Genomic DNA, 15,135 nt, shown 5'->3' on the forward strand with positions numbered 1-15,135 from the left:
GTTTATTTATTTTTAAGAGACAGAGTGCCAGCCAGGGATGAGCAGAGAGAAAGGAAGACACAGAACCCGAAGCGGGGAGGTAGGGGGTGGGAGGGGGAGAAGGCTTGAACTCACAGACCGCAAGATCATGACCTGAGCCAAAGTCAGACATTTAACTGACTGAGCCACCCCGGAACCCCAATAATTTTTTTAATTGAAAAATTCAGAGCGCCCGAGTGGCTCAGTCAGTTAAGCGTCTGACTCTTGAAATCGGCTCAGGTCAATCTCACAGTTCCTGGGTTCTGGCCCCACATTGGGTCTGTGTCAGCACAGAGCCTGCTTGGAATTTTCTCTTCCTCTCTCTCTGCCCCTACCCCACTCATGCTTTCTCTCTCTCAAAATAAGTAAATAAACTTTTAAAAATTTGTTTTAAAAAAAGAAAGAGGGGCACCTGGGTGGCTCAGTCGGTTAAGCATCTGACTTTGGCTCAGGTCATGATCTTGCCGTCCATGAGTTAGAGCCCCACGTCAGGCTCTGTGCTGACAGCTCAGAGCCTGGAGCCTGCTTCACATTCTGTGTCTCCCTCTCTCTGTGCCCTTCCCCCAACATATTCTGTCTGTCTCTCTCAAAAATAATCATTAAAAAAAATTTTAATACAAATAAATAAAAAAATAAGAAAGAAAAATTCACATTTGGCCATTTTAGGAAATTTCAAAAACTAACAGGCAAAAATAAAATAAATACTATGGATGAGAACTAGCCTGTTTGGGGAGCACCCCACAAGAGAATCCTGTTCCAATGGCTTCATATGTATTTTCTAAGAATTTATCATGCCTACTTTACAGATGACAAAACCGAGGCACAGAGAAGCTAGGGGAGTTGCCCAAGCAGTGAAAGCACAGCTTGAACGAGGTGGATGGTTCCAGAGCCTACAGGCTTAAGCCCCTGCCCGTCTCTGCCTGGAGCCCTCCTATCCAGAGAACAAAGTCTCTAGCAGGCCACGTGGGGTTTGCAACCCCTCCCTTCCATCACTCTCCACTGTAGCTCCTCAAGTTCATTCCCTCCCAGACACCCTGAACCTGGAGCAACTGAAAATCCTGATAATGCTCAGGCAAGAAGCAATGCTCATCTCCCACCCTAGAAAGAGTGTTGGCTGCAGAATGAAAAACATCAGAAAATAAAATCAGTCTGTCTGGTGGGGCCGAGCGGCCTGTTAGCTCAGCAGGCTTCAGCCTAAAGGAGCTAATAAAGCAAACACAGCAGGAGACCAGGATGCTACCCAACCCTGCCCTGGCCCCAAGCCCAGCATCGGAGCCCCTGGACGGGGCTGGAGCCCCTAGCCGTGAGCGGGAGAGCTATGCCCACTTGGCACCACCCCCACTGGACCTCCCCTGGCCGGCACTGGCGGACAGAGGGGCACATTCACTCATAAATCCGATTTTAAGCATGAGAGCCTGAGGTGCTGGGAGGTAAAGGATTTGCCAATGGCCTCACAGCCAGAGGTCTGCAGGCTCCATTTAAAAAAAAAATTTTTTTTAACGTTTATTCATTTTTGAGAGACAGTGAGCAGGAGAGGGGCAGAGAGAGAGGGAGACACAGAATCCGAAGTGGGCTCCAGGCTCTAAGCTGTCAGCACAGCCCCCAACACGGGGCTCAACCCATGAACTGTGAGATCATGACCTGAGCCTGAGCCAAAGTCAGATGCCTAACCAACTGAGCCACCCAGCCACCCCTGCAGGCAACATTTATCTTTTTTTTAATGTTTTATTTTTTGTATTAGAGAGAGAGAGAGTAGGGGAGGGGCAGAGAGATGGAGACACAGAATCTGAAGCAAGCTCCAGGCTCCGAGCTGTTAGCACAGAGCTGGACTCGGGGCTCAAACTCACAAGCAGTGAGATCATGACCTGAGTTGAAGTCTGACGCCTAACTGCCTAACCGGCTAACTGACTGAGCCACCCAGGCGCCTCAAGGCATCATTTAAAAAGGCTCCCCCACCCCTGCCCCGCCTCCCTGAGATTCACAGCAGCCCAGCCGCCCCCACACCCACCTATACCCAAGGGTTGACCGAACACCTCCTGCAGGCAACTTCTGAGTTCAGATTTGGAAACCGGATCTTAAAAAGATTGTTCAGAGTAGTATTTTGCAAATACTTGATTTTAGGTAGCACGTGGATGAAACAGTTGCATATTTTGAGATGTGATATATATATATGCATATGTGTATATACTGTGCACTGTATGTGTCAGTCTGTTGTGAAATGTTCTATTGTGATATGGGTATGTATGTTTGTGTGTGTGTTTATATTTTTATTTTGGAGAGACAGAGAACAGGGAGGAATGGCAGAGGGGAAGAGAGACAGAGAGAGAGAGACAGAGAGAGAGAGAGAATCTCAAGCAGCCTCTGTGCTCAGCATGGAGCCCAATGTGGGGCTCGATCCCATGACCCTGGGATCATGACCTGCGTGAGCTGAAATCAAGAATCGGATGCTCAACTGACAGAGCCACCCAGGTGCCCCTGTCTGTGTGTGTTTGTAATCATACAAAATGTATTCTTTTTTTGTCTGCCTTCTTTCACTTTCTCTTAGCATAATTATTTTGAGATTCACCCATATCGTTGCTTCTATCAGTAGTTTGTTCCTTTTGTTGCTGTCGTATTTCACCATATGTGTATATCTATAAAGTTAGTAAAAAATGCAAACTAAAATAGAGTGACATGAAGCAAACAGACAATTGCCTGGGGACTGGTGGGGGCGAAGGAGGGGCAGAGGAGGGATGAGAGGAAGCGAAGAAACCGTGGAATGATGGATGTATTCGCTGCCTTGGTTGTACTGATAAGTACACCTACGTCAAAATGCATCACACTGGTTTCAAATACGTGCTGTTTGCTGTATGTCAGTTACACTTCCATAAATTTTAATATATATAATACACAATATTTACATATATAGTATTATATGTGAACTGGCACTCATCCAGACTGTGATCTGAAGAACAGTATGACTTAGTTCAAGAGCAAAGCAGGGATGTTCGGGTTGTTTTCCTTTAGTGAGTTGGCACTTTCGCTTCTGGAAAGATAAAGTAGTCCCACTTTTCTCTATCCCTCCCACTAAGTACCATGAAAAGCCCTGGAACTGATATGGAAAACAAATACAAGAAGACTCTGGAAAGCAGCAAGGAGAAGGCAGACAGGCTTGGGAAGGGTGCGGTCCAAGCAAGAGCACGGTGGTGAGTTCCCTGGATCTTCATGTGGCCTCATATATCCCGCATCTGAGCTGAAGAAGTCGGCAACCCGGAAATGCCAGTGGGCACAAGCAAACAAACAAACAAGCCCCACCAACTTTTTTGCTGTTGCGAAAAAGGGTTGATAGAGCTGCTACTCTATCTACCAGAGGACCAAGAAAGGGGCATCCTGCCAAGACAGAAAACATTTAGACAACAGACATCTACTCTAGCCAAAGACAAACAAACAACAATAACAAAAAAACCCTGTGGCCCCACCCACACTCACACCATTAAAGGCTTAGCTGGAGCCTAGACTTCCACCCTCAGCGGGCCCCCCCGCAGCCAACAATGGGGCTCCCCAGCGGCCATGTCAGTAGAGACCACATGGGGAGCTTCAGCTTCCACTTGGCCTGGCAATCACGAGGCACCCTCTCCCTTTTCTCTGGGGCAGTATCAGAGGAAGTCTAGTGCAAAGTCACGACTTTCACCACCACCTAGTGGCAATGAGGCCACCCCCCAACTGTGGTGTCAGTAGAGAACAGCCCTGCCCAACAAGAATGAAGGACTACTGCACCCCCACTTGCCAACAGAACTCGAGCAATCAACCCAAACTTCTGTCTCCACCTGCCTGTAACCAGGTGGTGGCCCTCCCCAGCCCCCCCGCTCCCGACCCCTCTGCACGAGCAGAATCAGAGAATGCCAGCTAAGACAGAAAGCTTAAATAAAATCTAGAGTCTCAAGCTACAAGAGTGTCCAGATTTCAAAACACCACTCATACTAAGAATCAGAAAGATCACAGATGAATAAAAAAAAAAAAAGACAACCAATAAATTTCAACACTGAGATGACAGAGATGTTAGAATTCTCTGACAAAGGTTTTAAAGCATCTGTGATCTAGAAAAAGTGTTTCCGTGAACAATTACAAATACACTTGAAACAAATGAAGAAATAAAAAGTCTCACCAAATAGAAGGTGTAAAGAAAGCTAAATGGAAACTTTAGAGCTGAAAAGTACAATCACTGAAATAAAAAACTCAGTAGGTGGGCTCAACAGCAGAATAAAGGAGACAGTGGAAAGAACCAGTGAACTGGAAGATGGAACAATAGAAATTGCTCAATTTGAACAACAGAGAGAAAATAGACTGGAAAAAAAAAAAAGGAACAGAGCCTCAGGGACTTATGGGACTGTAACAAAAGATTTAGTATTTGTTTCATCAGAGTCCCAGGAGGAGAGGAGAAAGAGGGTAAGTCTCAAAAAGTCGTCGAAGAAATAATGACTGGAAACGTCTCAGATTTGGCAAAGGATGTAAACCTACAGATTCAAGAAGCTGAATGAATTCCAGAAAAGACAATCCAAACAAAGCCACTCCAAGACACATCAAAATTAAACTTCTGAAATCTAAAGATGAAAGGAAAAAATCTTGAAAGCAGCCAGAGAACAACAGCCTGGGTATAGGGGGGATACAATTGGAATGGCAATTGATTTCCCAACAGAAACCATGGAGGTCAGAAGGAAGAGGAAAAATATTTTTCAAGTGCTGAAAGAAAAGAACTGGTAACTCAGAATCCCATACCCAGTGGCAATGTTCTTCAGGACTAAGGGAAAACCTAGACGTTTCAGATGAAGGAAAACTAAGAAAATTTATACTTACCCTAAAAAAATGACTACAGGGTATTCCCTAAACTGAAAGAAAACAATAAAGGAAGGAGCTTTAGAACATCACGAGGGATGAAAGAACACGGTAAGTAAAAATATGGGCAAATACAATAAATAATCTTTCTTTCTCTTGTTGAGTTTTCTAAACTATGTATGACAGTTGAAGCAAACATTATGATACTTCCTTATGTGGTTTTATTTTATTTTATTTTATTTTTAATGTTTTATTTATTTCTAGGAGAGAGAGAGAGAGAGCGTGAGCAGGGGAGGGTCAGAGAAAGAGANTGTGGTTTTAAAATAAAATGAAGACGGGGTGCTTGGGTGGCTCAGTCCGTTAAGCGTCCGACTTTGGCTCAGGTCATGATCTCACGGTCTGTGGGTTCGAGCCCCGCGTCGGGCTCTGTGCTGACAGCTCAGAGCCTGGAGCCTGCTTCAGATTCTGTGTCTCCCTCTCTCTCTGACCCTCTCCTGCTCACACTGTCTCTCTCTTTCAGAAATAAATAAAACATTAAAAAATTTAAAAAAATAAAATGAAATGAAGGAAAAAATTGAAAGACAAATTATAAATGGAGGAGGGTAGAGAGATCTAAAGGGAAGTAATATTTCTCTGCTGCACTCAAACTGGCAAAATCATCACACCAGTAGACTGTGATAAGTTATAGACATGATGTAATACCTAGACTATCCACTAAAAATCTGTACAAAAAGATACACAAAAACTTAATAGGTGAATCAAAGTGGAATCATAAAAAAATGTTCAAGTAACTCATGAGAAGCAGGTATGAGACGAAGGGTGAAGTTGTGTTTTTCCCCTTTAGCCTGTAGAAAACATAGAAATGAAAAAAGAACAGACAAAACAAAAAATGAAATGGCAGACTGAAGTTCTAGCATATTAATAATTACACTAAATGCAAATGGTCTAAATATATCAATTAAAAGGTAGATGTTGCCAGACTGGATTAAAAACCATGAACCAAGGGGCACCTGGGTGACTCAATCAGTTAAGCGTCTAACTTTGGCTCAGGTCATGATCTCACAGTTGATGGGTTCAAGCCCCACATCGGCCTCCCTGCTATCTGTGAGCTCAGAGCCTGCTTTGGATCCTCTGTCCCTCTCTCTCTCTGACCCTCCTCTGCTCATTCTCTCTCTCAAAGTAAATAAATAAACTTAAAAAAACCACAAACCAAATACATGCCATCTTCAAATACAATAGTATAGACAGGTTGAAAATTTTAAAATGAAAGAAGATATATCATGAAAACACTGATCAAAGGAAAGCAGGGGGTGACTATATTAATATCAGCTAAAGTAGACTTCAAAAGAAAGAAAATTATAGAGACAGAGAGAGAGGGACAGTATATACAACTAAAAAGACCCTATCAAGAAGATAGAACAATTCTAAACATGTATGAACAAAACAACAGACCTACCAAATATATGAAACAAAAACTGATAGAGCTGATGAGAAATGGACAAATCCACAATAATAGCTTAGGACATCAACAGCCCTCTCTCAAATATTGATAGACGACTAGATAGAGAATCAGCAAGGATATAGAAAAACTCAACAACATCATCAGCCAACAGGATCCAAGTGATATTTATATGACAATCCCCACAAGAAATCAAATGCGTTGCCCTTAAGATCAAGAACAAGGCAAAAATGTCAATTCTCAGGGCACCTGGGTGACTCAGTTGGTTAAGCGTCCAACTTGCTCAGGTCATGATCTCACAGTTCATGGGTTCGAGCCCCGCATCAGGTGCTGACAGCTAGCTTGGAGCCTGGAGCCTGTTTCGGATTCTGTGCCTCCCTCTCTCTCTCTGACCCTCCCCTGTTCATGCTCTCTCTCTCTCTCTCTCTCTCTCAGAAATAATAGTAATAAAAAAAAGTCAGCTCTCACTACTCTAACTCTATGTAGTATTGAAAGTTCTAGCCAATGCAATAAGGCAAGAAAAGGAAGTAAAAGGCATACAGATAGGAAAGGAAGAAAGAAAACTATCTCTGTGTGCAGATGAGATGATTATCTATGTAGAAAATCTCACAATGGTGCTGGAACAATTGGACATCTACAGGCTAAAGGGGAAAAATACAACCTCACCCTTCATCTCATACCTCCTACAAAATTTAACTCAAAGTGGATCACAGGCTTAACATGTAACACATAAAACTTTTGGACTTTTAGAAAAAAACACAGGAGAAAATCTTTAGGATTAAGGGCTAGGCAAAGAATTCTTAGACTTGGTACCAAAACCACAATCCATGGAAGGAAAAGTTGATAATTTGAACTTCACTGAAATTTTATAATTTTACTTTGTGAAAGATCTTGTTAAGTGGATGAAAAGATAAGCGACAGACTGGGAGAAAATATTTGTAAAACACATATCTGAAAAAGGACTAGTATCTAGAATATATAAAGAACTGTCAAAATTCAACAACAAAAAAAGCAAATAATCAAACTAGAACACACACAAAAGACATGAAGAAACATTTCACTGGAGACGATACACAGATGGCAAATTAGCACATGAAAAGATGTTCAACAACAGCAACCATTAGGAAAATGCAAATTTAAATTGCAGTGAGATATGACTACATACTTATCAGAATGGCTTTAAAAAAATAAAAAAGAAAGTAGGGACGACCATAATGCTGGCAAGGATGTGCAGAAACTGGATTATTCATACATCACTGGTAGGAATATAAAACAGCATAGCCATTCTGGAAAACAGTTTGGTGTTTTTTGTTTTTTTGTTTTTTAAACTAAATCCAATTACCATATGACCCAGTAATTGCACTCCTAGGCATTTATCTCAGAGCAATAAAGACATGTTCACACAAAAACCTGTACATGAACGTGGATAGCAGCTTTATTCATCATAGCCCCAACTGGAAACGACCCAGATGTCCCTCAATGGATGGATGAGTAAATAAACTGTGGTACATCCATACATACCACGGAATACTACTTGGCAGTGGAAAGAATGAACTTTGATATACGCAGCAACTCAGATGAATCTCCAAAGAATTATGTTGAGTCGGAAAAAAAAAGAGCCATTCCTCCAAAGATTACATACTTATGATTCTGATTGTCTAACATTCTGAAATGACCAAAGTATAGAAATAGAGAACAGATTGGTGGTTGTGGGACGGTGGGGGGTGGAGGGCTGGTTAAGGAGGGGTGAGAGTGGGAGGGAAGTGGGTGGGGCCATAAAAGGGCAACATGAGAGAGAGATCTTGGTGGTGATGGAAATGTTCCACATCCTGACGGTTTCAATGTCAGCCTCTGCGTTGGAATACTGTATTCTAGCACCAAGGCCACCATTGAAGGAAACTGGCTACAGGTACGTGGATCTCTTTGTACTGGAGCTCCTAATACCACGTGACTCTTCAAATATCTCAAAATACGGGCACCTGGGTGGCTTAGTCGGTTAGGCGTCCGACTTTTACTTAGGTCATGATCTCGCGGTTCGTGGGTTCGAGGCCCGCGTCGGGCTCTGTGCTGACTGCCAGCTCAGAGCCTGGGGCCTGTTTCAGTCTGTGACTCCCTCTCTCTCTGACCCTCCCCTGCTCACGCTGTCTGTCTCTCTCTCTCTCCTAGAAATAAATAAAACATTAAAAAAATATATATCTCAAAATAAAATATTTAATTGGAAAAAAATTAGGTGACAACAATGCAGACAGATTGGATTGGGGGAACATGATGGAGATGAGAGGGAAGACATTTGTGGAACCCCACTCTAGAGAAGATGCCTGTTTATTGTGAATACTCTTTAGCGGTTGTCGTTGGCCAAAAGTTCTTCAAACACAGTTTGCTGTGATGGATCAAGTGCTGGAGGGCTTTACGGGCTGTGGTTTGAAGCAAAGCAGGTGGGGTCAAGTTTGGGAGCTGCATGGGGAGGTCGGGAGGTCAAGACCCGGGCCAACTTGGCCAGAACTGGTGCAGCTGCTTCCTCCCCTCCCCCTGGTGGTGAGGGGCTGCTTCGCTCAGGCCCAGGGTGGGAGGCTTCTGGGAGTCCTGGGGGCATGACAGCCACTACCCGGGGAAACTTTCAGGGAAAGGGAAGCAGCCCCCTAAGCAGCCCCCTCCCCACCCCCGCAAGCCTGGGCAAGGTTGAGGCCCAGGGCACTGTGATCCTTGGCTCCTCCAGGTGTTAGGCCTAGCTCTCTGATGACACCTGGGCTTGGACTTGCAGGTGTTTTCATTTCTCCAGGTTCCCGTTGTTCAGGTGCGGGCTTTTGTTTCACTTTGTGTATTGGTCTACAGCTTGTGTATAATACACTTGTGTATTGGGGACGGTGTGCATCAGAATCACCCAGGAGCTTGATAAGACACAGGTTTCTGCTACTCCCAGAGTTTCTGATTTCATAGGTCTGGGGCGGGGCTNTGGCCCAGAGAGCACACCCGCAGAACCACTGGGGTAATGGGGTGCAGGCATGACAGCCAGAAGGGTGAGACAGCCCCTCCCGAGAAGGCCCTAGGGAACTTCCCCATCTCTGCCTGGCACAGCTGAGGCGCCCTATAGTTTGGGACTCCAGCAGGGCAGCGACGGGGCACCTGCACAACAGGCCTGAGGGGCAGTGAGGTGAGTGTGTGTGCTGGAGGGCTGGGGGGGAAGGGGGCGGTGACCGAGAGGAATAGGGTTTGGACTTAAGGCCAAAGGCCCGGGGTGGGGGTGGGGGGGCACAGAATGGGAGTATTGGGTGTTTCGAGAGTGGAGTGAAGGCCAGGGGAGGGAGAGGCTGGGGACTGCTAGGGGCGCTGACCTCCAGGGCTGGAGGGGCTGGNGGCTGGGCTTGGAGGGACCAGGGAGTCGTATAGGGATAGGGGAGCAACGTGTCAATGTGTGTGTGTGAGCGCGTGTCATTCCCGAAGGAGTTAGGGGTTGAGATTTGGGAGCTGGGGGCTGTTGTAGGGTTCAGCTTTCAGGGGCTGAGCGGCGATAGGAGGCTGGGACAGGGATCCCAGAGAGGGACGGCGGGGCTGGGCCGATTACGGAGGATAAGCAGAAGGGAAGGCGGAGGCGAGCTGGGGGCGGCGGGGCGGAAGTGCGTGTCNCGCCCGCCGAGCAAGCGCCCCGGGCCCGGGCCTTGGAGCCCAGGTAACTTGGGCGGCGCGAGGCGGGGAGGGGGCCCCTAGGCCACGCCCAAGCTCGCGAGACCCTCGGCGACCCCAGCCCTAGAACTCTCCAAGCCCATACCTACCTTATCGGGGGAAGGGGCCTCGGGGACCCTCCCACAAAAGCCTCCCAGGCCCTGGAAACTCTCCCCGAGCTCCACCTACAACAGATCTCGTCTAAACGGAGCCCAGCTGCGGGCCCTGACCTCACCTCTGCCCCACACCAACCTTGGGAGAAGCCCAGGGCCCTGTGGTCCCCGCTGTGGGCCTGCCTCCCCTTCGGGCATATCGCAGCCCCCATCCTCTTCCCGACTTTCCTGCTCCCCATGCCCTGCCCTCTCTCTGCTCCCCCAAATTCCAAGAGACTTTACCCCAGCTGCCCACTCGCACTGCAAATGGTTCCTATCCTCAACTTAATCTCATGGTCAGCTCCCCTCCTTTCCTTGAACCTTCCTCCCCTGGCCATGGGGGGTGCCCACCTTCCCCCCTGCCAGAGCCCCCAAGGCCCAAGCTTCCAGCTAAATGCGTTCTGTCACTGCAAAGAAGCTTGAGCAGAGGCTGAGCACCTGGGTGGTGTGGGCAGAGCAGGGCCTCTGTGCCAGCCCCAAGCCGTGGGTGCATGACAGTTGCCAGGATATGTGGGGTGCAGGGGTCTGCAAGTCCAGGGCAGTGAGGGGCCTAGCAGGGTTCTTGGCCGCGGTGCAAGCCTGGCTGTGTTTAGTGCAGATTCTTGCCCCTTTCAGAGAGATGTGACTCTAGTGCAGACCATTCCCGCTCCCCTTGCAGGATGGGGCCCGGGACCTGTGCCCCCTCCCACCCAGTTGCTTGCCTCTCTGTGCTTGGGTGCTGGCTACGTTTAGCTCTTCCTTCCCGGGCAGGGCATGACCTCCCCCTACAACCCTGACCAAGATGGGGCAGCCCAGCCACGGTGTCTGCAGTACTGTCTCCCCCAAGGCAGCCTTGAACCGAGCTGGGCCGGGGCCTTGCTGGTTCGCCCGGAACAACAGTCTGCTGTCCGTGGCAGTCGCCTGGGGAAGCCCCAGGACCCGGACCCAGGGAGGTGGGAGCCCGCCGCTACTTAACGTGCCTGTGGAGGTCAAGCTGGGCCCTGCCAGGTGCCTGTGGGTGGTGGTGGGAGGCACAGTGAGGAGGACCAGTGCTGGAGAGAATTGGGCTTTCAGTCCCCAATTACTGAGCACTTACGCTGCACTGGGGCACCATTCTGTGCACTGGGATGGAGCTATTAACTCGACAGATGAGGCACCGATGTTCTAGAGTGTTCTAGGAGACTGATGTTCTAGAGTGTTCTAGGAGACAGAGAGCGGGCAAGTAGCAAATGGAGAGATGAAGGAACGAGACAGTCCTATGGCCTCCCATCCAAGAACTAACCAGGCCCGACCCTGCTTAGCTTCCAAGATCAGACGAGATCGGGCACGGTCAGGGCGGTATGGCCGTAGACAAGACAGTCCTTTGGTGAGGTGTGTGATGACGACCGTGAAGCTGGGTAGAGGCTGACTGGTGGGGCTTCTTTGGCTTTGGTGGTCAGGGAAGGCCTCTCTGAGGAGGTAAGCTTTAAGCTGAGACCTGAGTGAAGCGTCGAATGAACCTTGGGACCATCCGAGGGAACAGTGTTGTAGGTGTGGAACGGCAAGTGCAGTGGTCCTGCGTGGGAAGGATCTAGGCATGTTGAGGAACAGATAGAAGGTCATGCACGCTGAGCTGGGCAGGTGGGTTGAGGGGAGACGAGGCCAGGGGGCTGGGTGAGGGGCTGGGACAGGGCACAGTGGCAGTGTGTGGAGGCATAGCACCACTTTCCTGACTTAAAGGCCGAGGAGACTGTGGCTGTTCAGATGTCCCCTCGTCCCACTGTCCCTGTCTGCCCAGTTGGGTACTTGGTCTGTCTTCACCACCCGCCACCAACCATCTTGGATGAGACCTACAGTGTTTGAGGTGGTGGTTGCTTCAGGGGATTTGCAGAGGTGGAGGCAGAGGGTGGGATGGGAGACACCCTTCTGGCCCCTGATACAATCACACTGTGGGAGAGACTCCCGAGTCTGAGTAGGGGTGATGGGAGGCGTCCCTGATTCTGGAGAGAGTCCTGCCGATAGGATCTTTGCTACGGGGCGAGCCCAGGAGATGATAGGGTGTCCAGGAAGGGCTGTTCCTAGAGCCCTGACACGATCCTATCTGTCAGGGGTGGGGAGGCCCAGCCAGGCAGGCAGCCGATCGCTCAGTCATTGGCTGCCAACAGCAGCAAGTAGCGTTTGTTCTGGAACCAAAGCCTCCAGGCAGAATCCAGGTGCAGGAAGGGAGTGCTCAGAGGGGCTGCCCTATGGGGCAGGTGGGCAGGGGGGCCCTGCCCCCCACCACTCTGCTAGGCATCAGGGGGTCTCACTTTGCATTCCAGGGAGAGCTGGGGAAAGGGGCCTTTGAGTCTGGCTCTGGCTGTACAGGAGCCCTTCACGGCCTGGCTCAGGGTGGGTGCCATCTCTCTGGGCTGCCATGTTGATGCCAGGCTGGGAGGAGGAATGGGGGACCCCGCCCTCCCCCGCAGTACTGAGGGGGCTGCCGACCTCTGTCCTTAGCTTCTCTGGGTGTTCAGAGCTGAGCTCACAGGTCTGAGACATCAGGCCGTGAATTAGGGGCATTCCTTGCAGCTGTGGGTCTGAGCGAGGCAGCACCGGGGGTGGTCCTAGAGCAATGGGGAACATGGCCCCCGGTGTGACAGGGCAGGGGCTGCCTCAGCCCTGTGCCTGGCCTTGGGAGTTCCACCATGATGTCCCATTGGGCCTGGCAAGTTCAGTCCGGGGGACACCTCTCCAGCTTCATACAGTCCCTCAGGGGGATGAGTTAGTTCTGGGCGCCCCCATACCTGATCCCGTTGCCTTTCCCCTCCCTCCCTTATTCCCCTTTGCTTTACCATTTTGGGTCGCACGCTGGGTCTTGCTCTTGCAGACTTCATCAGGGTCTGTGTGGCCAGGAATCCCTGTGACTTAGGGCCAAAGAGGCTGCCAGGCCTTATGGCACCCAGGCTTCGTGTGGAAGATCGCTCTTTTGCTGGTTTATTTCCACGGGGCTGCCTCTAGGGCTCAGGGTGTGGGCCTGTGGATGGACAGGGCAGTGGTGCTCCTGAGGACTTGGCATCACAGTCACTTGGGAAGGTAGCTGTTGGGCGGGGCCATGACAAGAAGCCTGCCCCGGGCAGGTGGAAGCCTCGGTTATGGTAGTGTCACAGGCTTTGAAATAAACACAGCCTGGTTTTGGGGTGGAAGCTCTGGGTCCAGAGTGGGCAAACAGGTGCCTCCTGGGTTTATTTCCTCACTTAAAGTGGAATTTATTCTCTCTTTTTTTATTGATGGGGAAACTGAGGCACAGAGAAGTTAAGTAGGCGCCCAGAACCACCAGACTGCTGGATTCACATTCCTGGCCTTGCCCCGCCCCAGTCTCCCCTGAATGAACCCAGAAGCCAATGGCCAGCCTTGGAGGAGAATTTTACGGAGTGGTCCTTGCTGTGGGGGCAAGGCAGTCCCATGGGCAGGCAGTAGAGGCAGCGCTGGGGAAACTTACCAGTCTCCACTGCCAGAGCTCCGGCGTGGCAGGGCTGTTCGGGGTCAGTGTTGGGAAGGGGACCCTAGACCGGACTTTACAAGAGGAAAGCAGATCCCTTGGATGTCCCATCTGGGAGGGTCTCAGACCCCAGGGGGCTGGGACAGAGGGAGTGAATGGGCAAGGAGGCAGCTGAGGGGATGCTGAAGAGACTATCGGGGTGCAGGTAGGATAGGGGAGCAAGCATCACCCTCTCTGCCCCTCTCCTTGTTCGCGTGTGCCCACTGGGGTAGGCCCATCTGTTCCTTGTTAGGGACTCAGCAGACAGTCCTCCAGGAGGGTAATTAAGGCCAAGTTGCTGGCGGAGCCAGCAGCAAGCCTGCCCCGGGGCTTCATCCTGGCAGCACAGATGCCCAGCTGACCCCAGAAATGATGCTCCATCCCACCTAGCAGCCCTGGAGGCGCGGGGGAAGGGAGGGAGACGCGTGTTGCCGGCATAGCCCCTGAATGGTAGGCTAGGGCTCGGGTGGTGGTAGCTGCCGGAGATGGCCACAGGACCTTCCACCTCCCCTGCTCTCCCTGGGCCTGCCTCCATCAGCCACTCTCAAACATCTCATTCATTGCTGGCTGTGCCCCAGACCTGCTGTGTGACCTTAGCCTTGTTGCTTAGCCTCTCTGGGCAACTTTATTTTCCGTATCTGTAGAATGGGTGTTGGACTGCGCCATTGCTGAGACCCCCCCACCCCCACCCCCCAGTCTTAGTCCCAGCTTTTTATCTACCTGATTCAGAGCGGCCCCTGCTGGCATCCCCATTTCCTGCTCCCTATAGACTTCCCCTTGGTGCTCCTCACAGCTCTCTGGCTGAGTCCTCTAACCCAGGGCCAGGTGACTGCTGGTTCTGTCTGTAATTAACTCCTGCCCGTGCTCGGGACACAGGGCACTGCATGGCCCGGCCTGCGCCAGCACCCCACAGATCTGCCGGCTTTCCTAGCACCAGGGCGAGGTGACTGCTTCCACGGTGGCCACCTCTGGCCGGCCCAGCACATTCCTCAGGCTTATCTGGTGGCCCGCCCTGCTGGACTCTGCCCTCCCACCCAGGAAGCAGCACCCAGAGGAGCTCCTGAAGAGTTCCAGGGGCCGGGAGGAGGGCCTAAGTGGGCTTCTCAGCCTCCCTTCTGGGGCTGGAGAGAACCAGGTATAGAATGGCAGGGGAGGGTGGGCAGAGGGATTTGGGGGTCTGCTGAGACTGGCCAGGCAGACTGTCCTGGACCTCGGGGAGCATGGATTTCACTCAGACATCAGACTTCTTGCCCTGTCCTGGGCACCCCGCCTCCCCTCTCTTGGAAGGCTCTCCCAGGAGGCCTGTGCATGGGAGGGGGCCTGGTTCTGGGAAGGTCACCCTAAGTAGGCTCCAGAGTTGTAACGGGAGACAGGACGGGACAGCAGCTCCTCGGCCACCTCCCTGTGCTCCCACCTCCACAGTGGGAGCCAGCGCCAGTCCTTCCAGGAAGGGGTTAACCGCCAGCCCCGGCCGTGAGGGAGGGGACTGGGCTGGACCATTTTCCTCGCTGCTGCCTCCACCTCGTTTTCCTGAATGGTTCTGTCTTCACAGGGTG

At 50.5% G+C, this 15,135-nt stretch overlaps 1 protein-coding gene across 1 annotated transcript in view; it reads right to left on the reverse strand.

Annotated features, from left to right (window-relative positions):
• ADGRG1 (adhesion G protein-coupled receptor G1) overlaps positions 1-15,135 on the reverse strand; it is a 215,981-nt gene that overhangs the window by 132,215 nt on the left and 68,631 nt on the right. The window lies entirely within an intron of this gene.

Source organism: Crocuta crocuta, unplaced genomic scaffold (assembly GCF_008692635.1).
Source record: "Crocuta crocuta isolate KB4526 unplaced genomic scaffold, BGI_CrCroc_1.0 scaffold124, whole genome shotgun sequence".
NCBI lineage: Eukaryota > Metazoa > Chordata > Mammalia > Carnivora > Hyaenidae > Crocuta > Crocuta crocuta.